This window comes from Rissa tridactyla, chromosome 6 (assembly GCF_028500815.1).
Source record: "Rissa tridactyla isolate bRisTri1 chromosome 6, bRisTri1.patW.cur.20221130, whole genome shotgun sequence".
Classification (NCBI taxonomy): Eukaryota; Metazoa; Chordata; class Aves; order Charadriiformes; family Laridae; genus Rissa; species Rissa tridactyla.
In genome coordinates this window covers 34,344,699-34,368,849 of record NC_071471.1, presented here as the reverse complement: position 1 = coordinate 34,368,849, position 24,151 = coordinate 34,344,699, and the positions used below count along the sequence as shown (strand labels likewise).

At 40.5% G+C, this 24,151-nt stretch overlaps 1 protein-coding gene across 14 annotated transcripts in view; it reads left to right on the top strand.

The window, feature by feature from the left end:
- The window catches only part of PCDH15 (protocadherin related 15), an 827,643-nt gene that overhangs the window by 386,603 nt on the left and 416,889 nt on the right, over positions 1–24,151 (top strand). For 3 of the 14 annotated variants that reach the window (XM_054204853.1, XM_054204842.1, XM_054204845.1), the window contains exon 1: positions 18,743–18,944. The exons of 8 other annotated variants lie outside the window; for them this stretch is intronic. The gene's annotated coding sequence lies outside the window, so the exon portion shown is untranslated. Of the gene's footprint in view, positions 1–18,742; positions 18,945–21,322; positions 21,455–21,583; positions 21,608–24,151 lie in introns of those variants that run through there. 3 more of the 14 variants (XM_054204851.1, XM_054204848.1, XM_054204852.1) reach the window with 3 other exon arrangements.

Genomic DNA, 24,151 nt, shown 5'->3' with positions numbered 1-24,151 from the left:
CATAACTCATAAGATGCAGTAAACTGACCTTTAGTGTTTACTCTCCAATATACCCAAAAAAAAAAAAAAAGCTTTTTTTCATCTTTTTTTTTCCTCAAGTCTGAAAATGCGACTGGTACTGTCTCAGCAAGCTTGATAGGAGGTAAATGCAGGAATTAATAAAATGTTCTTTTGGCATTTTTCTTTTCATCCCAGCATACAGTATTTCAGTCTCCTACCTTTCCTGGATTGTGAAAAAAGGAGAAAAACTATTGGTGGTGAATGTTGATATTAAAGATAGCATAGAAGTAGAAATTCTTTTCAGTGTCTAGAAGGGTAAAACTGAGAAACTGAAGTGCTGAAGGAGCAATCCACGTGAAAAACTCTCCAACGCCTGCAGTAAGCACATCATGCTAACGAAAACGTCCTAGGAGGTGTTCAGATTTTCTTTGCTGTTGTTGAAGAACCACAGAGCTTGAAGTTGAACTTCCTCCAGAAGTAAGGAAACATTAATATTTATACAGCAGCTTTCTGGTAAGGGAATTTGGATAGTTTTCTGCCTGGAAGTTTGACTATGGCAGGGATTTTTCTTTTTTTCCCTTGTTTGTTTAGTTGTGTTTCAGACCTGCCTTTCCAGAGACCTCAACCTGTGTCAGCTCAACACCAGTTCACTGCGGCATGCTTTATTTGAGGCCCGCTTTGGATTGAGTTTGTTTAGATACAGCACTGACATCACCGTGTGAAAGGGAGTTTGATGTTTGGAGCTGGACGCTGGCGCTCTATAACTTTCTGTGGTGGTTTGGTGCTTTCTGGATGAATCCCAAGCTGCGTTTCCTTCAAATGAGACAAATGGAGACATAACATAGAGGACTACCTTTTCTGGCAATCCATTGAGATAATCAAGTAAAAGTTTATTTGCCTTAAATGAGAAGGGCTACAGAAAGGGTATTTTGCAATACTTCTTACATCATGGAAGTGTTTCTTCTGCAAACTGAACCTGATTTAATTATTTTCTTGCCACGCTGTGAGATTTATTCTTTTTCCCAGATATCAGAGGAAAAGTTATTTGCAAATCAGAGTGGGTAGATGGAAACTTCCTTTAAAAAAGAGCACTGTCATTGTCAAATGCATGAACCAAATACGTTTTTGTTGTTCATCTTGTGGTGTTCCAAGTTTTTTGCATTTTGAATTGTTTGTAAAGCAACTTTGGCTACAATAATACCCTCAACACCAACGAACACAAACAAATGCTATTAAATATCCAAGGCAATTAAATCAATTTACCTACCACGCATGTTGTGGTACTTCTAACAATCATCAGTAAACAAGTTTAATCATAAAAATACTGAGTTACTGTTACCGAAAGCACTACAGCAAAAAGGACTGTAACTGTTTTAGTAAAAGTGAGAAACAAGTTTCTTGCTTTATAAATACATTTGTAGTTTATCTTCGATAACAATAACCCCTTGGCATTTAAACTGTGTTATTGAGAAACGCACATGAACGCGTATACAGTGCTACATCCGGAAGGGAGAGTAGAGGACAAAATGACAGAAAAATCATAGGACATATGTCTTTGCATTGCTGCCTATATGAATTTGGATATGGAAATGAGAAAAGTTTAAACGACTTGGATAAAGTAAGGTTTTTATATTTATTCTTACTTAAAGCCTCCTTTTTGGGGCATATGTGGGGTTAATTTAGCAATTATTTCATGGAAAAGAGTAGCAATCCTTCCCCCTCAACAGCTTTCAGTGATGTAAAAGACACTGAAAACTCTGAGACAGTAAGATACAGCCAGCCTTATTATAGAATGTGGTTTTAATTAGTGTTTTACCAAGAGACAGCTATTTGAAAATTGTTGATGTTTGTAATTCACAGTGTAAATTATAAGCACTAGGTGTTAATATATTTAGAAAACTTGTTTTTCTGCCAAGAATAAATTGTTTTTATGTAAAAATAATGCCCCTCTTTTGAGACCGAAGGATTGCTTGTGGAAAAGTTCCTTATTTTCTCATTTACCTTTATTTAATTAGGCAATTATAAAAGTAGAGGCTTAATAACTTATTATGAATGAAGTGGGGAAAAGTAAACCTAAATTAACATTGCACAAAAATGTTGCAGGGTTTTTTTCTCTTTCTAGATCTCTTTAGATCTTTAAATACACGCATTCCTACATATTTCAAAATTCTTTGTGAATTTGGTTGTGAATCACTCTTTTTCTAAATTGTTCAGGCTTCATAATGAATATGAGAGTAAAATCAAGCTGAAATCACAATCTGTGCTGTACTTGAAGTGCATGTAACTAGTTTATCTGACCAACTCAGTCTGAACTTTAAGCACGTAATCCATTTACGTATATATCAATTACCCTGTAATAGTTAATTATCAAGTTATCTAGTTAGGGAAGCAATCACATATGTTACCGTTTTTCACAGTCATCAAACATTTTAGGCAATCTTTTAGCAAATATTTGACCTAAAAGCTTATTTTCGCTAATTACTAAAAAAAAAAAAAAAATCAGATTCCTTGCATGTTAACAAAAATACAGACATCGGGAAATCATTATTCATTTTCAGAACTGGAAGCAGATATTCTTAATTTCTGAACATTCGCGGCATTCATTCTGCTGCAGGATGAGGAAAGGTCCTTGGTCCGCTCCTTGCTGTTGGCCTCTTGGCTTCTCTTTGATAAACTGCCTGAAATCTCTTTTGTTCTCCAAACCCAGTACTGTGCTGAGCACAACCTGTGGCTGTGACAGAATTGACGTCTTGTCAGCCCTGCAGGAACTGATGGCTCTGAAACTCCGAACTCTGGAAGGAAGCGCAACATTTTTAGCCTGTAATAAGATAAAAGCGTTAATTGCATCATGCAGAGATTATGGACAACAAAAAGGTGCTCATGTTGCGTATAGATTTTTCAGCTGGTGCAAAAACGCTACCGTAGGAAAAACAGGTGGCTGTCCCAAAGCCTCAGATAAAGGTACATGTGTTAAAATTTGTTTTTCTAAGTGTAAATGTAAAATCTAAGGTCCTTCCCCAGTGCAGATGCTGAAGAAATCACTGCACACCACATTGTTTTTCACGCATTTTGAGTTTTTTTACATACACTGATTGTCCTGAAAAGTGTCTCCCTGGGCCTGTAAGAAAGTCTGGGGAATTAAAGGCTCTGTATTATTTTGTTTTCTGCAGACAGGTACTAAGAGCTAATAATAGCTGTTAAAGTATCCTCTTCCTTCTCTTTCATTAAAAGAAGATTGAGGCCAGGCTTAGATCAGTTTAACAGCAGACATTAGCAAATGAGGTGGTGCAGAAGGTCCATGTAAAAGGTTTTTGTGGCTGTGATGTCCTGGAGCAATTTCAGGGTTGTATTGCGCAAAGGAAAGATATTCTAAAATGCAGATAAAGTTTCTTTGTACGAGGAACTCTTCAGTAGTGCGTACTATGCACATGGGGGTTTTTTTCAGTATGTTTTAGAATTGGTGCTGAAGCTTCTAAAGCCTTTTATATTGAACATAAAAGAAAAGGAGGAAATCTGCCCTGCTAGTGTCTGTAATCCCTGAGTCTGTGTGGGATGCTTGCTGGTTTGTATATGAAGAGAAGTGAGGAAATTTAACTTGAATTTCTGCACTGCCAGCCTGCTGAATCTATTCTGCTGATCCTTATTAACTGGCCTCCAAAACCACGGTGTACTAAATACCTCCAAATTTAGTGAAACACTGTATGGATTTCAGAAAAAAAATCGGTGTTATCTTTGTGCTGAGTGACACGGAACACATAGCGTGAATTACCAGCATCCCCTTCGGAGCTGTCATTAATTGTAAGAGGGCCGAAGGTTGCAGCAGGTGATGGTTGTGGGAGCTGTTGGGGCTGCTCTGGGCTGGGGCAGGGTTCTGTAGGAGCTGTGAAATTCTAGACCGAGAGGTGGGACTGGTACAGAGGGTGCTGCCCTCAAGGTGAAGGCCACAAGCAATGGGGCCACCATTTGCCGTTTGAGTTGGCTTTTGGGCAGAGAGATGAAGAAAAAGGTAGTGTATTCAGGGTTTCTGCGCGTAGAGGTGTCTCTGCTTTTTTGGCTCTTTGTACAAGGTACACAGAATTTATTACTTTTGTAAGATAGATGGCATAAATTGCTATATAGTTTATTCTCCTTTTTTGTCTTCATGAGTCATGGCAAGATCTTCAAAGCTGCAACTTTTCAAGAAAGCAACAATAATTATAAATCAGAAAACCTTCTGTTTCTGTTCATATTTCAGGGTAAAATGTATTTTGGAACCTGGACTTTGTATTAACAGCTGTGACCTTGATTTGTCAGGCATTTGTACAAACGAGATTTTCCTCCTCATATTGTAGCCTTTTTTTTTCTTTTTTTTTTTTTTTTTTTAAAACTTCCTGAAAACTCCCACCCAACCCATCCTGGCCACAGCTTACCCCCGCCCTACGGCCCCAGGTTTATTTGATGCTGAAGGTGGTCCTAAAAGCTGAGGCACACTTGCTTATCTCATGGTCTCCTGGGAGGTAAAACTAAATGAGCTCAGAAATAGAGACACTCTGTGGGCAATTTTCAGCAACAGGCATTAATTTTCTCTAGGCCGTATGGATTTTCTCGAAAGACTGAGCACTTAATGGCTGTAGGGAAATAAAATTCATGAGTTAAAACACTCTCGTAGCAAACCTTCAGCAGCCACAAAGCCACTCTTGGTCCTTTCTCAAGTCCTCAAGAGGGTTATCAGGGTGTCTTTCTCTTCGAGGGGCACTGTCTGATCAAGTCTGTCTTTCCTGTGGTTAAGCATATTTCTTTCTCATGTCATATTTAAACGTAGAATTGAGTCTTCATTGTTAATTGGTGGATGTTGCTGTCATTGTCTGCTGAAAAGCACCTGCCCCCAAGTTCCTATATGTGCCAGTTTTGCATATAACTGTACAAGGTCTCATCCCAAGACAAGACAGTGATTCATTCTTTCCTCTTATAAATAGCATCCAGAAAGCTGAATAGGGGAAGTAAACAATGAACATAAGTATTACAAAATGCTCTCATTCTTCACAAGTTATTTTTAGTGTAAAATCAAAATTTGTTCATGGTTTGAAAAGATCTCCATCCTCATTATTAGTGTTGTTATTATTGCTGCGACTATTTTTACACAGTGCCTTCGATTTACAAATGTTATTTTTGGCCAAATTGAAAGATGTACATTGAAAGTTAATAGTAATCAGAGGATTGTTTCAAGATCCTTACATGGGGATGCTGCGTTTCTTTGCAAACACGAAGAATTTCTTAGGGTGTTTTTGTTTCTTTTGAAGGGGATAACAGTGGGGAATTGCGAGGGTGCCAAGTTGTTGCACATCAGATCTCACAAACCAATTCCCATTGCATGTTAGCACATGAAAAATAGTGCATAAATACAGACACTGGCAAAATGAATGGAGACTCTTGTTTCTGCAAACTTTCAGCTGGTCCTTAAAGAAAGGAGGAGTCAATGGGAGTCTTGGGGAGGTCTCAGGGCCTCCATACAAGCATACACATGCCCCTGCAGGCTCACTCTTTTCTAGCTGTGGCAAGCTTTGTGCGTCCTGTTTTTGATCTCATTTAACTTCCTTGGATATTCTTTCTGTCTGTGTTGATCACTGGTATTTTATCTTGTGAAGATGGAAGTTTTGAATCCTCCCAAAGAGAACTTGTTATTCTCCAGGGAGGGGAAAAAGCCAACTTTCATTCGTCAGTATTACTGTCTTTGATTTGTGAAACTGAGTGCTCCATAAAACAGCACTGGGGAAGAAAATTTGATGGGTTCCAGCTAGTGAACAGCAAAGCTATGAGCAAGTTAACAGGCAATAGCTAATATAAATCATCTAGTCAAAACAGCCAGAGATTTTGGTGGAGCCAGTAAGGCATCACTGGGCAAGGTCGATTGCTCTTGCAAGGGAAAGAAAACACTTCTGTCCATTTTTTTTTAATGATGAATAAAAGTTAGCTACCTGTAATGACAGCAGTGTCACTGAGGTACTTACCTTGTGGGTGTAAGAAGGAAGTTCTCTGCTTACAGTGTACTCATGGATGCCGCTATGGCAAAGGTAATTCCCAGGGGAAAGGAGGAAAAACCTGCCTTTGTCATGTCATATTCTAGAATGGGAATACAGTTCTTCATAGAAAAAAAAAAAAGATTGTCATAATGAAGTTTAACAGCTTCGAACAACACATGACGTAGTATAAGTTCTGCTATAGTCAAAATTAGATGTAGATCTTTGGTGAGGTGTACTACTTCAGTGCTTATCAGCCTGAAAATTCACTTCCTGATTGAAATTTTTCTTTATTTGTCTGAACCCAGAATTGAATTTGTGTGTTATTTTTTTTTTTCCCCTGAATTACCAAAATAGTTTATCTCCCCAGTATAAATAAACGTCCCTAGGCAAAACCAGCTGAACTCTGCCATGTTGCTTTGCAAAGCAAAGGCTCATATTTCACTTAGTATTGTGAGAGTTCTTTTGTTGTTTTTAAAGAAATGAAAATATTTCTTCCCTCTCCCTTACCAAAAGTGTGTGGATATTCAGAAATGAGGACTATCATGAATGGATCTATGTTCATAGTTCCTTTATACAAGCATGGCTTCTTATTTGTAGCAAGTTACACTCAGCAGGATCTCCACTTCCTAATATTATTCTGATTTAAAATTAATAAAGTTTAGTTGCACTGCGTGTAAATGTTGGATATCCAACATGTATAAATCATAAAATGAAGTGCTGTTGTCTCTTGAAAATAGTAATTAGGTATAGATCACGGAATGATCTCAGATGAGAAAATTCACTTGCATACTAACGCTTCTATTTGACAATGAAATGTACCTCCTGGACTCAAAAAGGCAGATGTGACATTTTAGCCAAAAGGGTGCGAGGTAAGAAATAGGGTTTAAGATTTCTTACCTCGCGCTTTGCGACATTGCGTCAAAATTATGTTTGCTTCTGAACATATAACAGTAGAGTATTTATTTCCAGATAATTCAGTACAATGCAAACAAAATCTCAATTTTTCTTCATTAATGAGCTGCTGTCTCATTATATGAAGATTGGTAACAATCTGATATTTGAGATCAGTTATAATTATCAGCGAGAATGCAAAATAGTTCAAGTGTTTCACATTTTGAGTTTATTGAATATGATTTGTCATTATTCTTAATCTGCTATCAGACACAACGTGTAATAGATGAGCAGAGCAGCAGAGAAATTTGCAGGATCATCTGTATTCTTTTGTAGCTGAGGTGGTTTTACTATTCCATGTTCGATGTTGACCTGCTAATGTCATGGCCATTATAGATACAACCAAGTCGAGGAAGTACATTATTTAGATAAATTCCTCTGTTTTGAACTGCATATTGAGGGCATTAAAGTGATTACCATTGTGCCCTGGGCTGACTCCATTCCAAGGTTATTATTAGATTTACCTGGGGCGTATACTCAGGCTGGTTGAGCAGGAGGTACTAGGGACCATAAGCCTTCCCAGCGCCCTTGTGTCCCTGTGTGCATCCCTTAGGAAATACAAGTCCTGGTTTCTTCCAAGAGGCTGTCTTCAGCCTTGGTTCATCTTGTGCTTAGGGCATGGCCTGCTCATGGGTTATTCCTTACTCTCCCCGTTAATTGTTTTATTTGGAGAGAAAGGAGGTGGGATAGGAGGCATCCTGAACCAGCTGCACACTGGAGCCTGGCATCCAACACCAAGTGTGTCTTTTTTTTTTTGTGCTATTCAAGTAACAAGATCGGATCTTGGGCAGTGCAAAGCCCGGACATTGCAAAGTAGTAAGGGATATACCTAGGATTGTTCTCTTCAGGGTTGGTGGGGTTTTGTTTTGTTTTGGTTTTTTTTCTGGGATGCTTTTCAACAAATGGTTGAAAATGGTCTTCTGAAGTATTCTGCTGCTGTTAGCAGGTAGCTGGTGGTGAACACTGGGTTCAGGGCAGAGATGGGTCAGAGCTCAGCAGTCCCTCTGGTTTCTTTTCTCAGTACCTGTTTCCCCAGAGTGTAAAAACACCTGGAATCTGTGCTGATAAAAGGGATGTGGGAACCCTGACCTCCCTCAGGCAGATATGGGGCTGCTTCCACATGCCAGCACACTTGTGATAGGAGTTTAACCTCCATAGATGCTTCTCTCAGTGGATGTGAATCACAAGAGGAACAAATGCACCAGGAATGAAATACATGTGAACAGTGTGCTTGGAAGGATAGTGTGTATTTGTGTCTTAGTGGAAAAACACGGATGTCAAAAAGCTAACAGATGGCTGTCAGTCAAGTTTGGAAAGTCTGTAAATTTTGGAAAAGCTGATTATTGCATGATATTATTTGGGCAGTGGAGTATCGGATCATCCAAGTATGTGAGGAGGTTCCAAGAGAGAAGAGGTGCTCCGGAGGCAGGAGGAGGAAAAGAGCAAGCGGTAGGAACTGGTGGGTAGGAACAGAGGAAATAGTCAGGAGCTGGAAAATTGGGGAATGGCAGGGAAGGAGGAACAGAGATGCATTACTGAGACTTGGAAGTAGCTGAAGGATTGGTGCAAATACACAGAGAATGGAGAAGGAAGAGTTAAGAAGGGGAAGTACCAGGAGAGTTGGAAAGGAAGGAGACAATGTGGAAAAGAAAGAATTCAGCTTAAAGCAAGGAAGCTATTTTGACAAATTATGTGAGCATTTAGAAGGGTGTGAGAAAAGGCATTGTTGAGTCTGGACCATGTTTTGAGTTCTACTTTCATGATAAAATACAAAAATGAGTAAAAAAAAGTGTATTACAAAACTGTGTTCTCCATCTATCTACTTGCATTTGGCCATTATAGCAGGAGAGTGAAGGAGAGGTTTGAAGAGGACAGTGTAGCGGTTCTGCAAGTAAATTTGTGGAAGTGGCTTCATACATATGATAACACGAGAGAAAGCAAAAATAAGGGTAAATGGATGATGAAAACTAGCACTGCTGTTAGAGCATCGTCACAGGTTTCTCCCTTCCTTTTGTTGTCTCATCTAAGAGGGTCTAACAAGGATGTTTCTAAGCAGTGGTTCTCTGTTGGCACAACCTGTGCCACGGTTGCAGGTATTGAGGTTTCAGGCAGAAAATCACCAAAGCATAAGGAGAACCTGCTTTCCTCTTATTCCTTTGCTAGGCTCAGCATATATCTGGAGACGAATTTGTTTTAATTGTGGAAGTGGTTGTTCCTAACAAGTCATTTGATTCAGTCAAACACTGACGGTGCTTACTGCTGTGCTTTTCTCTGGAGGAGTTTCCTCCAGCTCTGGAATAGTTCAGCATAAAAATTAGGAGTGGGGTGGAAAGCAACACATGGAGATGGAACAGGAACTTATCTTTTGTTATCTGCAAAAGATTTTAAAATAGAATGTTAATCGTGTTGGTCTTTTCTGTATAATACTTAAAAAAATCTCCAATCCGTTTGAAATATTTTATCTGATTTCCTGTAAGACCTGAATCAACATAAAAATGAAATTGGGGAATACTTAAAGGTATTCTTAATCCACCTTTGTTCTTTTCAATATACTTTAAACATGTTTCCATTAACTTTCACAATATTGCACAGTGTTCCTATTTCTAAGAGCTACTTGACCCTTGCTCAAAGTCTATCACATAATAACATATTAACATAGAAATGATTCCAAGAGGTGAAGTTGAAGGCATCGAGTGGTTACAGTCTTCCTTCCTCAACTGGATAAGAAATGCGAAGAAAAATATTTTATATACACATTGTACGTTTTTTCTACTGCACCATAGATATCCAAACAATTGAGAATTTTCAACAGTAAATAAATACCAGCTGTGCAGAGCATTTTAAGAAGCAAATACTGCCAATTTCAGAAAAGAATGGGAAAATGTGGAAATGCAGTGCTCTGTGATTTGCTATGGGCGCTGTGGAGGAGCCAGAACGCCTGCATCTTTTCTGCTGTCTTAGCTCGAGTCAATCCGCTCCAGCCACGTGCACAATAAGCTCATTGGCACTAGCAAGGTAATTATTTGCTCCCTGCTCACTTGTTGTACGTGCCTCAGCGTCGCAAAAAAGGGTAATGCTGCCATTGTGTTGAACTGATGGCAAAGTCTCCTTTTTATTTCAATCCTCAAGAGTCTAATATTAGTAGAGACTCGGAATTGCACAACTGTGAACTACTGGATGTATTTTAAGACTCTTACCCTAAATATTCAAGCTTACTCAGAGAAGAAAAGGTAAATCAAAACACTGTGGTCCAAAGGTGGAAGGAGAAGAGCAGCCTCAGAATCACATCAGTCAGTGCTTTTTTGAAAGGCTGATAAAAGCATATTGAAACTTGCCCTTTATCCGTCTCTGAGCGAAAGAGGGTTTGGAGCAAAGTGGGTAATTCTTCTCTTCTGCCGGTTCTCTGGCAGCTGTGTTTGATAGGCTGTTTGCAGTTTGTGTATATTTGGGGTGGGCAAAGGAGCACTTTTTTGCCGTCATCTTTTTCTTGGAAGCTCTCCCTGGTAATTTAAGACTTCTCTGTCTTCTGAGGGAGAAACAAACCGGGAGAAGGGGAAGAAGTGAAGTAGGTGAAGAAGTGGAGAAGGTACGGACAAAATCTAACAGGGAGAGCTCAGGCTTCTGTTCAAGTAACAGAAGGGATACCCCTTTCAAGCGGTGCCCATGGGCTTTGGGAACAAGCCTTTGTCTAGAGGCACTAAGCAATCAGGAGGGCAAATACACTTCTGGATTCAGGGAAAATCTTCCTTTTGTGGTGAAGAACAAAAGAATGATCTAGATTTTCTGACTCTGTCCGTTTTTCACAGAGTTTCAAAACCTCCTATTCAGAGCAGCATTCCTCGGCATCCCTTGGAGAGCAGTGGCATAAGGACTCCAGAAAAGCAGGGGAGAGGGATTTGTGGCTGTGGGTTTGTTACTGGCAACAAGTACCCACGTGACCATTCAGTTAATCTGGGTAAACACACATGGCACCATGGCGTTGGTAGCAGGTGGCCTGGGAACTAATTCACAGTCGGATATTGGTCTTAGTTCATCTCCTCTGATATTTTTGGTGCAGATAGTAAGAATGAACAGGCAATTCTGTTTTGTTGTTTTGGTTTTTTTTTTTTCTATAAAGATGAAACAAAATGCTCTTCCCTAACAGTAGGGTTTAGGACCTGGGAGAGTGTAAGGATTTCCTTCTCTAATCTCTGGGAATTAGCCTTGACTGACAAGGAGCTGCAGTTGACTTAGAGTCCTCAGTTAACTTGCAGGTATATGGTATGTAGGACGACCAAAACCAAGCGGTTCTTGTTTGAAGTGGGATTCATATGAGGATCCAACCAGAATTGTCAATGCTGGAACAGAGGTTGCTGTTGTGTCCTGGGGGGAAATCAATGCAGGTTGGATAGCAATAAGTACTTCTTTTTATTATTATTTTTAATCTTCACCATGTGGTGATCAGGGCTATGGGTTGTGAACTGTGAAAACAAGAATAATATAAACCATTGTGTAGTAGTTTACTAGAAGTAAATTCACTGTATATTGTACTGTATGTGTAGTATGCTGTGTTGTAGTGCTTTTTGATGCTTGAGCAGGGCTGTAAAGCAGTCTCTCCAAAGAGAGCCTTTCACAAAATTCAGGAGTGCTATATAAAGAATAACCATTTGAAGAATAAGTTCCCAGGTAGTGAAAAGCAGATAATCAACTAAATGCATTGAGTGTGGCAGCTGGAAACAGAGAACAGAGTGTGGGAGAAGATACCAGAGCGAGAGACAAATATGCCAAAAAGTCCTAATGCAATTTTTGGGTTATTGCTGGAGCAATTAGGGAAACCTCCCAAACAGGATTACAGCTTTTCAAAAATAGCTAGTTGAGGAGGTGTCAGATCTCTCATAAGAACTAATATTTAGATATAAAATGCCCGTTCCCTACAAAGGGTGTTTAATTTTATGTGATGCATTTCTCTGTCCTTTTATTGCTGAAGGATGAGAAATCATTTGAGGGTTATTTTTTTATTTGTTTGTTTCCCTTGCTGCCTACTGTCAGCTCACATAGTGAGAAGGAAGCAGAATGCAACCCCACGCAAGCTGGGTTCTAGTGGGACAGGAATAAAATGGTCTTTATCTGTAGCTCAGCCACTTCCATCCTCGTTGCTGTGGGAGTGAGTGGAAGCCAGGCCATCATCGTGTGGTTGTGAAGCTGTTGCTTTCACGGTTTGGTGAACAGTTGTTCACAGAAGAAAACTGGTTTTAAAGGTGATATTTTCTTGCCTGCTTGTTGACAGTAACTGAGGGACAGGGGCATCTGAACCACAGAGGTGTTTCTAGGACAGGACCATGACATTTGTGTGTTACAGTGGGTTGTCACTACTGTGTTACCAAGGAGAGCTCTTCAGACACACTTCTCACAGCCATCGCGTTCAGAAAGAGAAAGAAGAGAGAGAATTGTAATTCTTATTTATACTACTGACTGTGACATCAGTAGTTTGGCACTGTCTTGTGCTTGAAGAGCTTGGATCTCGTTTGGTGTTCCAAACTTGGGTAGGCTTAAAGTGGTTGAAACGGGTGCTTCCAAGCATTGAGAGCTGCTGAACTCTTACACCACCAAGTGAAATGTACAATTTTTAATACATATGTCAGTTTTTAATACATATATATATGTGTGTATATATATCTCTGCATATTTTTATATTTGTGTTTATATACATATATTTGTATATATTTGCTGTCTTTGCTACATTCCTCTGCCCCTTTCAGATACTAATTTTAACAACCCGTCTGCATCTTTTGTGGCCCCTGCATCCTAACCCAGATGCTGTGTGAGACAGTGAGGCTCGCTAGGATGTGCTGGCCCTAAAAGCGCGTAGCTGTGCTAGGATGGCCACCATGCCTGATTCTATAACCCTGGCAGCTGCAGTCAGCCTCGGCCCCCCACCGCGCTGCCCTGGGCAGCCTGCTCCGCTCCAGAGTCTCCTTGCTACATGACGCGGTGTATTGTAAACATATCAGGTGCCACAACACGGTGACCCCAGAGAGGATGAGCGTACGGGGGCAGCATCCTCTCCATCAGGGTTGTAGAAAGGAGAGCTTTCTGCCTGCCCACTGGATTGCTGCTTTGGGGATAGAATTTTATCCTCTTTCTTCCAAGGGTTAAGCAGAGCTCACGTTTTCTGTTTAAAACATGCCAGCAGAAGGGGATTCTTCTCCTGGGACTTTCTCTGCATTTTACATTGAACAGCCTGATCACCAGGCTACAGAGGAGTTATCTGCTAATCTGGCTTTGCAGCCCAGTAAAACCTGCTTTGCTGGCAGGGATTCAGCAGCAGAGGTGAGGAGCGTCTCTGCCGCCAGAATTCTTACTATGCTGGTGCTTAAAATGATTTCCTGCAAAACAGAAGTGGTATCTTCTTGTTTTCTTCTGGTCCTGAAGAGCTCGAGTTCGGTTTCATTTCCTGTGTGGAGGATGATAGGCATCTCTGTCCCTTCTCTTGCCGAGGTTTATAGAAAGCTGGAGCAGTAATTTTGTGAAGGGTGTGGGATGTGGGAGTCGGGTCAGGTCGTGGGAGGTGATGTGTATGGAAGCCTATACCTCTGGGCCCTTAGTCTCTGGATTTCACTTGGCTTAAGGTGGGAAATGTTGAGTTTCTCAGCCTTGGTGGGACTAAGGCAGTTCCGAGTCTGCACAGAGATGGAGCTCCAGACAGCTGGGGAATGCGAAGGTTGAAATGCAGCAATACCCACAGTCTTCCAGCAGCACAGAGTTAACTGTGTGAAAGAGGAGCATTTCACATAGAATCATAGAATCTTCATGGTTGGAAAGGACCTTTGAGATCATTGAGTCCAACCATATACACACACACACAAAAACCCAAAACCCCTACAATCTCTGCCACTAGAGCATGCCCTGAAGTGCCAAATCTAGACATTTCTTAAATATCTCTAGGGATGGTGACTCAAACAACCTCCCTGGGCAGGCCGTTCCAGTGCCTGACCACTCTTTCAGTAAAGTCATTCTTCCTAATATCTAATCTAAACCTCCCCTGCCGCAGCTTCAGGCCATTTCCTCTAGTCCTGTCATTATTCATCTGGGAGAAGAGGCCAACACCCACCTCTCTACAACCTCCTTTCAGGTAGTTGTAGAGGGCAAAGATCAACATCTGCAGGTTGATTTTAGGCATTGAAAATTCCACGTATTTCCCTGAAATCTTGTTTCAGTTCAGGACTGTTGGGCTGGTGATGTTGTGCTCTGCATTGCGCTGGGGGCTTTTCTTCCACTCTGACCCACCTGAGCCAACCCAAGGCTCCCAGCTGGGATGAGGGTCTCGTCCATCCCAGGCTGTGGGCATGTGTGCATTGGCCAAATCCTAGTCCGTGCAAAGCCCCCACGTGTTTTCACAGACTCCTTTTCCTGATGGTTTTGTGCAGGTATTCCAAGGACGTGCACCAAAAGGGCTCCTGACACATTGAGCACAATTTCCTTGGCAGGACAAGGTGGGATTGGGCCCAAAATGTTGCTTTTGTAGTAAGAACTACAGGTTACGTAGTCATTAGCTGTGCTGTACTTTAGATGAGAAGTTACTGTGCTGGTTCTATCTACTTAAACCTCATGGTTCTTTAAATAGGTGTCCTTGGCCAGCTTTTCTCACTCCGTTAATCCTAGCACAGATGAACTGGCATGAATATAAATGTTTATGGCAGTCTTCACAGCTGCATATGGAATATATCTGATTGTTTGCATATAGTCAGTGCCGTGGGTTTGTGATTTGATGCTCTGTAAAGAGTCCTAGATAATCTTTCTGAAAGGAGCTGTGTAAACGCAGATATAATTAGCTTTATGATTTTCTTTCCTTTTTTTTTTTTAAACAGATATCTTTTAATAAAGCACTGGAGCACAGAATAGCCATTTCCTGTGATTTTCATTTACATAATATTTATAGTGCTACAGAACAAATGAGCCGTTGAAAAGGGAGAAAAATTAATACCGTGAATGAACTTGCCTTGAGAGGAATTTGTGATAGAATTATGAATCTAACAAACTTCAGTAAACCAATTACTGCTCCTCCTGGATTTGTGAATATGAAAGCTCAATGGGATTTGCTGTAATCCCTCCCTGTGAACAGATGGGCAGATTGCGGGTCTTTGCAGAACATGTTCCAGCCTTCCCAGCTTCTTCCACGGTCGGCTGTGGTCGTGTTTCTTTACACCTTCCCTCTTGGTGACAAAAATACTGGAAAAGGCACGAGCAGAATGAGTTAGGATGGTTGCAATGTGCCTCTGTGAAAATTGTGTTTAGGTTTTTTACCACCTATTACTTCAAATCTCTTCATGTGGAAGAAGGATGGTCTTTTCTGAATGCCCGGTGGCACATTATAATGAGCTCACTACTATTACTGTAGTTAAGAGGTGGTCAGCATTTTATTATAAACTCCTGTTTGCAGGGAATTATAGCACAGCCAAGTCTTTTACTCCGGGTTCAAACCAACTAAATTGAAATGTAAGAACTAAGCCTGGAGCAATTTCTGATTCTCCTCCCTCCCTGAAATCAGTTTGATTGCAGTTACTGAGTTGCCATCTGCATTGTCTGCCTTCTAGAGCGGCAAACTTTCTGCTTTTCAGGAAGATAGTATAAATGTTGCATTGGGCCATAGATAGAATGATGCTGTATTTTGTCTGGTGTAATTCCAACAGCCTCCTTATGCTGCTTGTGTTGCTCCTTACGTTGCAAAATGTAAGTGGAAAGCAGTGCAGTGGAAAGCTTCAAGTAGTTTTGTTTGCCGCAACTAAACTGCACAAAATCTTAAAATAATTAATATTTTTAACTGTTTTGTACAGTTATGGTCTTGCTTTTAACTGGAAATACCTATGTTGGTAACTTTAAGACTTAATACAGCATTTCTTTCCGAAGTAATAGCTACTGTTTCTCAGCTATAGAATCATAGACTATCTCAAGTTGGAAGGGATCCCTAAGGATCATTGAGTCCAACTCCCTGTAGGACAGAAATTGCTGCCTGTTTACGTGAGTATGTAACTTACTTAGAGGCAAGAGTAGAAACAATAGAAAATTTAGGTTGGAAGGGACCTCGGGAGATCTGTGGTCCACCCTCCTGCTGAGAGCCGGGCCAGCTCTGGGGTCAGACCAGGCTCTTCAGGGCTGTGTCCAGTCAGGCCCTGAAAACCCCCAAGGACGGAGACTGCACAGCCTTGCTGGCAGCTTGCTGCCCCGCTTGCCTCTGCTCCTGGGTGAAAGTTATTCCTTATATCCAGTCTAAAGCTCTCATGTTTCAACTTATGTCTGTTGTCTCTCCTCCTGCCACATCTCAGCCCCATCATTTGACCAGTTTTTTGACCTGTTTTTCAATTTTTCAGTCGTTTAGACCGTGCCATTCTCACCTGGATACAACAATGTTGTGGAAGACAGTATTGGAAGTCTTGAGAAAATCAAGGGAAGTGAGAGCTGCTGTCCCCTCATCCACTTTTTGTCACTTGATTTTTTTCTGTAATTTTATCACAGTCAGGTCAGTCAGGCATGATTTAGCTTCGGTAAATCCAGGCTGACTGATCCCAATCACCTTCTTCTCCTTCATATGCCCAGAAACGTGTTTTAGGAGGACAAGCTCCATAATTTCAAATAATCTTCATGTCATATAAGGTGTTTAAAATAGCTGGGAGATGGAATGTAACTTTATACAAGTATATCTTTTAAAAGGCTGAACTGAAGAACCCGTTGTATCCACAGATAACTGTGAGTAGAATCGGAGCCATGCAACAGTTCTGCAGTACGTCAGAAGATCCATCTGTCCATCTTGGGCAGTAGTGGGTTGAACTTGCATTCCTAGGACAGGTACACCCTCCTGGGAATGGTAGGTGGGGATAAGGTCAAGCAAGGCTCTAGTGGGACCTTAGATCCCTCTTTTTACAAGAGCAGAATTTTTTTTCCCAGACATCTTATCCCTGAGTGCAGAAAAATACACCTCTGAGTCTGGCAATAATGTATTTTTATCTTCTCCGTGCTGCGCTATAACATTTCAAGAAGACTTTGGCATGCACATGAACTGATTGCAGGGAAAATCCTCTGTGAAAGGATGACCCTGGATATGTTTTGGGCATAGTCATTGTTGAGATACAGGTTCCTCACAGAAGGTAAAGAAATTAATGAGCACCTTTCAAGTCAATCATCGTTATTTTTGTCAGATTTTCATGCTTCCAAAATAACTCCCTTATGCGAAGCACCCAAGTATTGTAGACCGTAAGGTGAATTAGTTCCTTTTGATAAGGTTCTGAGAAAATTTGAGACTGACAACAATAACGTTCTTGTAGCATATTAAATATTTAATAGACATGTCTGCACTGAAGTCTTTTCTCTCGCTTTGCGGCAGTTTCTGTTGGATAGTCCTTTCCGCATATAGGAGTTCTTTCGGTGTTGGGGAAAGCAAAATTCTGGCTCAAAGGTCCTGTATTGTGATTTAATGGGAGCTGGTCTTAGTGTTTTGAGAATACTGTTACAGAAATATATGTTTCTGGCTTATGCTACAGATGGGTGTATCTCACAGGAAAGCTAAAGCTTACTAATAGATGATGGAACACACTAAATGCACACACCTACACTGGGAAAGAGTAATTACCCTGTTTTTTACTTTTTTTTTCCCCAGTTCTTATTTTTATATATACTCTTTTTTTCAAGTTTTCAGCGTTCAGGTATCAATAATATTCTAGGTCTAATAGGACAAAGGAAGTGCTCATTCTGATTAGTCTCAATTTATGGTTTGGTGAGTTTCTCGTGAAATAAATTAAGATTTGAAGTCCTGTTGGGTAAGTCTTATTGGTGAGTAGGGCTCGTGTATGAGAACCGGTAGCATCAGACAGTTTTGCAAGATAATTCTGTATATTTTTTTAAAAGAGCTGATGAGCAATTTTAGTCCCAACACAGGTTTTCAAGTAACTGATGTGTTATGGTATTATTTCATTGAGGTTACTTTACCCTACAAATCTGTTGTTGTGAGCTCCTGTTCAGTCTTGCTCTGTAACCTGACAAAAAATACCCTTATTTTGAGAAAAGTTGCCTTTTTTTGTAATAGGAACAACAATGCAGTAGGAAATGGGTCCAGAACTTCTGAAGTTCTTTCACTTTGGCCCCAAGAGCCTTTTAGAAGATAACCACCAGCTTTTAGTTCTGGACCAGTCACATGTAACTGGTGTCCATCCCTCTCCAAGAAGGTCCGAAACAGCATCCCAGCATTTTCTCCATTTCATGGCAAGTTCAGGAATTACACTTCTCTAGACGTTACTGTGTAAAGCTAAGCCCAAATTGGGGCAGGCTTTACTTGCTCCTTACAGGTGTAGGCTCTGGAGAGGGTTGATGCTTGGGGTGAAATCCCACCTCTTCTTATGAATCATTCAACTTTATTACCAATAAACTTGATTAGATGCTTGTGCGTTCTCACAGGGTTTGCATTGTGAGCCTGTGTGGGCTTTTTTGTGAAGGCAGTTTCGATGAATGCTGTTTAAATTTAAAGAAGATAAATAAAAGAGTGAAATATTTTTGCAAAATGTGGTGCCGGCTTATGTTTTAGCAAATCGTATCGGGCGCCTTTATTTCGGGTAACGCAGACTTAAGTAGCAGCATTGTTGTGTTGAGAAGGGCTTTAAAGAGATTACTCCTGTCCTGTCAAATGATCTCGCAAACAAGCGTAAGCTGCTGCCTCCCTCGCCGCTGAGGAGGCAGAAAGAGCCACCGCGGAGCAGGAAACCACCCGGCGCTGACTGGAACCGGAGCCGGCCCCGGGGACCCTGTCCCCGGCCGCCAGTCGCCCGGGAGCGCTCGGCTGAGCCCGGCCACTCGCTCCGCTCGCCCGGCGACGGCTGCCAGCGCCGCACGGCGGGCGGGTCCCGCTCCTGCTCCCGGTCCCCGGCTGCAGGCAGAGGGCAGGCACAGCCCCGCCGGAGCCCGAAGCCGCTGGGATGCAGAGCGGAAGGTGGAGAACGATCCTGTGCCTCTTGGTCTGATAACGCCAAGGTATTTTCCTTGTCCTTCCCGTTCCTTCGGTAATTTCCGTGCGATGCGTCGGAATCGCTGTTGCTCTGGTTTTTACGGGGTTTATTTTGGAAGCGTAGAGTGGCAAAGGGGTTGTTGTGGTGTTACTCTGTGCATAGACGTGGCGGGGGGGAAACTTGCTGCATAACCCAAAGCAGCAAACTTTGAACTACTAAGTCAAGCTAGGTTTGCTTCTTGGTTTTTTTTTTTCTTTTAACTCAAAGTAAAATTGCCCCTAGAATTAGTAGTTTTTTCATCTGTTTAGAAAAATCTGTCACTGTGAATCCCCCTCATTCATTAGATTTACGGTGGGGGGAGTCAGTAAAAAAGTGGTTAATTTTTATTTAGGCACAATGTCCTTTGTGAAACTGAAGTCTGTCTTTCCCATCAGCGTGCTTTCCCTGCAGTGACATAGGAAAGATCTTAATGCTTGCTTGTCATCATTTGTACTGGAAATTCCTGTCTGTTGGAAAGTATACCTTCCACAGCTCTTCTCCTCTTCCTCAGAGGAATTTATTTTCAGAGAAGTGCTTGTAAGAGGCTAACATGCTATGCATTTTGGCTAATTTTTGCAGGCTTAGTAAACTTAAAGGCTTGTACCTGGCTAATTTGTTGATGTTCCTCTAAACTCGGTGCAGCAGTAACTGTTCTGTTAGTACTTTCTGTTAGTCTCTCCCTCCTTCATCCCCCTTTTCTCATACCACACTTAAGCTTAATTTAAAAAAAAATCAACTTTTTTTGGTTGTACCTTGAATATTCTTTGTATTTAACTCCTCTTACTACATAGCTTTTTTTTTTTTTTTTTTAAACTGATACCTTGTGTGTTACTTTGTCTGCTTGGTATTATTTTAGTAATTGCTGTCCTTGGATTTCTGCATTTCCCTTGCCCGGTGTACACTGCAATACTACTATTGATCTAAAGACACTGCTTTAGGTTAAAAAAAAAAATCGGTAAATTTTAGTGATTATTGCATTCCATTTATTATGGTGAAATATAAACAAGTTTATTATACTTTACATATCAATCGAAGACAAAATGAATATGTGTGTGTACATTTATATACAAGTAGGAAGGCTGTATTAGAAGCGCTATATTGTTAGAAGAGGATAACAGGTTCCCGTGTAATGTTAACTCTGGGTCCATGTTTCATTACTTCTTATAAAGTCAGCTGATTGGTGGAGCTGGTAAGCTAATACTATAGGAGATATAGGAAATAATTAATGATATTAATATATAATGTATTGTGGACTTTCATGGGACTGAGTTTTGTGTTAGAGAGTTTGAGCCCCTGTGTATGAATTCTCAGTTACTCTTATCTGAATGTAGCTATTGCTTTTGGTTTTCTTTTCCCGGGGAGGCAGAAGAATGGTTTGCCAGGGGTTATTTGATGCATTTTATCTGTCGGTGTTAGCACTCAGGTTTCAGGAACATAATCCACATGGCTTTGCAGTTACAACCCTATGAAATAAGAGCGCAATTTAATGAGAGGACTGCTCTGCTTAACGATGAAGTGCTCCTCTCGCAGCTGTTGTGCTGAGCTGCTGAAGCAAGAAAGTTACCCCCAGTAGCTGTGTTTCACACCTTACCCTTGGAGAGTGAATATGCAGACTGTAAAGAAGTTTGGGGCTCGATATCTTCTTTATGGTTTTCTACTTGTGCTAAATCACTGGTTGGAATAATTGTATTGTCACCTTGTGTCATATTTGCTCAGGTGTAATAGCTTTGCCAGAAAGGCAGTCGCCTGTAAAATTGTGGTGCAAAGTTTTTAATGGTCTTCGGAAAGGTAGAGAGGGTTGTTAGAGGCTTTTTTTTTCTTTTTTTTTAAAGGCATTCTTTTTTTTCCCTTTTTCTCTATGATTTACTGATTTATGGCTGTATGGGATTCTCTGATGATAACATCTTTTTAGCAATAGTAGATGGCTCTTTATGCTGAAGAAACATTTGCTCACAAATACTTTCAAATGACATGAAATGAGTGAAATTTAAGCTGTTAAGGTTAAAAATAAAATTAAGTGCCCATGCTGGATTCTGGTCTTTACTTGCTGTACAGCTAGATTGTAAGGGTTAAAGGTATGAAGTGAGAATTGATTCCTTGCGTCCTGCAGGCTTTGGTTTGAGATGTCCAATTTTAAACTTCATTTCTGCTTTTTAAATTGTGCGTGTTTAAATAATTTGTCTATGAATGTCCATTATCCATGAGCACTACCTTTAAAAACAAGAAAAGAAACATGCAAATTTTCACAAAGAGTGGACTTGTGAAGGGCGTTTGTGTAGTGTAATATTGATATTGAACTTACAGGGCTGAGATGTGGTAACACTGACATTTGTAGCCAGTTTTAGCACCATTGGCTCTAAGTTTATAATTTTAAATATGTATTAGGAGCTTCCGATTGGAAAAGACCATCTGCATCTCCTACTGTGGTTCTTGCTTCTGCAGCCTTAATACCATCCCGTCGCTGGTGTACTTATTGAGCCCCATCTAAAAACAAGGGTATGGCTGGGTTTTTTTGTCCTTTCACTGGTGCTGCCTTGGAAATCTGGAGCTCCTGACGCTCAGATCCTTCTCCTGATCTCCAGAGTAAAGCCAGTCTTTTTGAGGCCCTCTTTTATCTGACGTTTGTCTTTTAACGTGGTGATCAAAATGGTATGTGGCAGTAATTTTTACGCATTACCAGCGTTTGGTTCAGTGATACCATTGCTTTCTCATTCCTGTCGGAAATATTTCTGTTCTGGATCCAAGGATCACACTTGCCTTTTTGCACCTGGATCACATTCATGGTTTATGATTATGTTGTAATTAACTAAAACTCCCTGGTCCTCCTCCTTTGCAGTTTTCACTGGGAAGCACGTAGCACAGCAGGAAACTTCTTGTACTCCTTCCCTGAGTACATGACCTTGAGTTGTGCCTTACTGCATTTTGTCCTGGTTCTGTTACTGTAGTTCTTCAGAGCACCTAGTTATTTCTGTGTAAGATCTGTATCTTCTGATACCGGTATCCCTGCTGTATTACATGCTACCAACCTTTCTTAATACTAATGACAGGGTTATTGGTTGAAATGTTTAATAAGATCAGTTCCAAGACCGATTCTTAAGACCCTCTAATAATCACTTAAGTTTTGGGGACTTCTGCTGTTGCCTCCCCTTGAGCCAGATGCTCACCTTCCCCTAAATGCCGCTGCTTGTTACAGCTTAACTAACAGTTTCCCATGAGACACTGCTGAATGCTCAGCTAAAATCCAGATTAATGAGATCTACAGCATTTGGAGAATGTTATCTGATGAAGTAATCTCTTTGGTTAGCCTGTCACAAGGTACCCTGTGTTAAACCCAGAATAAATTTGGTCACATTTCCCAGTGCTTTCATGTCTTTCGAAGGAAATTTGAAGGGAAGCATAGTTCGTCTCTTTGCCTCTGAAGTGAGTTTTATAGGCTTGTAGATAAACCTTCTCTTTTACTTTAACCATGAATAATTTATTTCCTATTCTTTAATTGTATGGAGTATCCTAGTTAAAAGAAATGTCTTGGTGATGTTCAGTTGTGTACCATTTATTTCAAAACTCTTGGTTTGACTGTTTAATGGCCCCTAAAGTTTTTATTTCACTTCATGATGATATCTTCTTTTGTACCCTTGTGTATCTTACATTTTTTTTTCTTCACCTTTCACCCCATTCCTCTCATGACATGAGACATTAATGCCTTTACTAAAAAAAAAGGTCAAAAATTTCCTTTGGCACTTCAGTTATCCTTCCCAAAACACCCTTCTTGCTGCACGGGAACCCAAATTGTCCTTTTCCTGATCCTTCCCTACTGAGAGCACCCACCAATCTTTATAAAGACGTCAAACCCAGGAAAATATTGTGTTTGAACTTAGATCTTCTTGAGATTCTGTTATACCATTTCTCACTATTTTTTCTTTTCCTGACCTCTCATTGTGTCTGGGTTTAGGCTTTTTAAAAATCCATGTGTTTTCATTAAAAGCCTTCTAATGGTGGAGGCAGTTAACTGTGAGGTGCACATTCACACAGAATAAAAGGGCAAGTCTTCATGAAAGTCTTTCTCTCCCGCTCCTTCCTTGGAATACTGAAGGGTTTGATGCCTGGAATTGGAAGATTTTTAGGCCTTCTTCATATTCGGACAGCTGAGCTCCTCGATTCAGTTAAGTTTTCTAGTTGGTTCCCTTAATTTCTTTTTTTTTTTCAAAACAAATGCTGATAACCCTTAATTACAAATCTGTTTTCTTTTCCTCTTCCATTTCGTTTAATCAGCTTATTACCGTTCAAATCCAGTTTACTTTCTGTGAGTGAACTCTCTCAAAAAATCGAGTATGGATTAACCTTGTTTCTTGTAGATATAAAGGTTATCCACTGAATCAATCATGTATGAGACCGTACAATTTACACTACTATTAGTATTCTTTGCTCTTTGTATCTGGAAAATTAAGTTATCTAATAGTGGCAGTTTCTATATAGTTCTTAGTTCTCTTAAGAACACTACAGCAATCTACGTGTTGCTTCAAGATTTACGGCATTACTGCAACCAAATGCAATTTGACTGGGATCAGCTCTTCCCAGAGCGATTTTGATCAAAACCGATATTGAAGTTTAACATATGGTGCTCTTCTGGCTTTATATCTCTGTCTCACATAGAAAATCCTTTGGAGAATATCTTCTCTGCTCGTGTCTGGAGAAATAATAAGATCAAGTTAGCTGGTTGCACCAGTGGTCGGTTTCTCTGTTCTCTTACTTGGGTTCCTGGCATTTGTATGCAAACAGTTATTTTCTGCTAGCAGCAATTCGCACCCCAAGAGAACCAACCACAGTTCATGGAACAGCCCTGCCCAAAATTAAGCCACACATGGTAACAGCATCAGCATTTCAACCTTGTCATTAATTGCGACTACCACGCTTTGTTGTAATAAGCTGAATAATCAAAGAGTGGTTATTTCATCTAGAGACTGCAATGAATGTGGAAATTGTTAGCTTAGTCCTGGCACAGCAGAAGCGTTCCTCTCAAGGCATTCCTTCAGACGCTACCAGTGTTGTTTTCTGTTCCGTCTGTAGAGAAGACATTTAAAATTTTCTTTTCCCCAACATAGGGTGATCACACTGGATATACATCATACAGTTTTACAGATACAATGGTGTGATGCAAGAAAGCTAGCGGCCACGATCAAACCTGAAGCTTGTCCT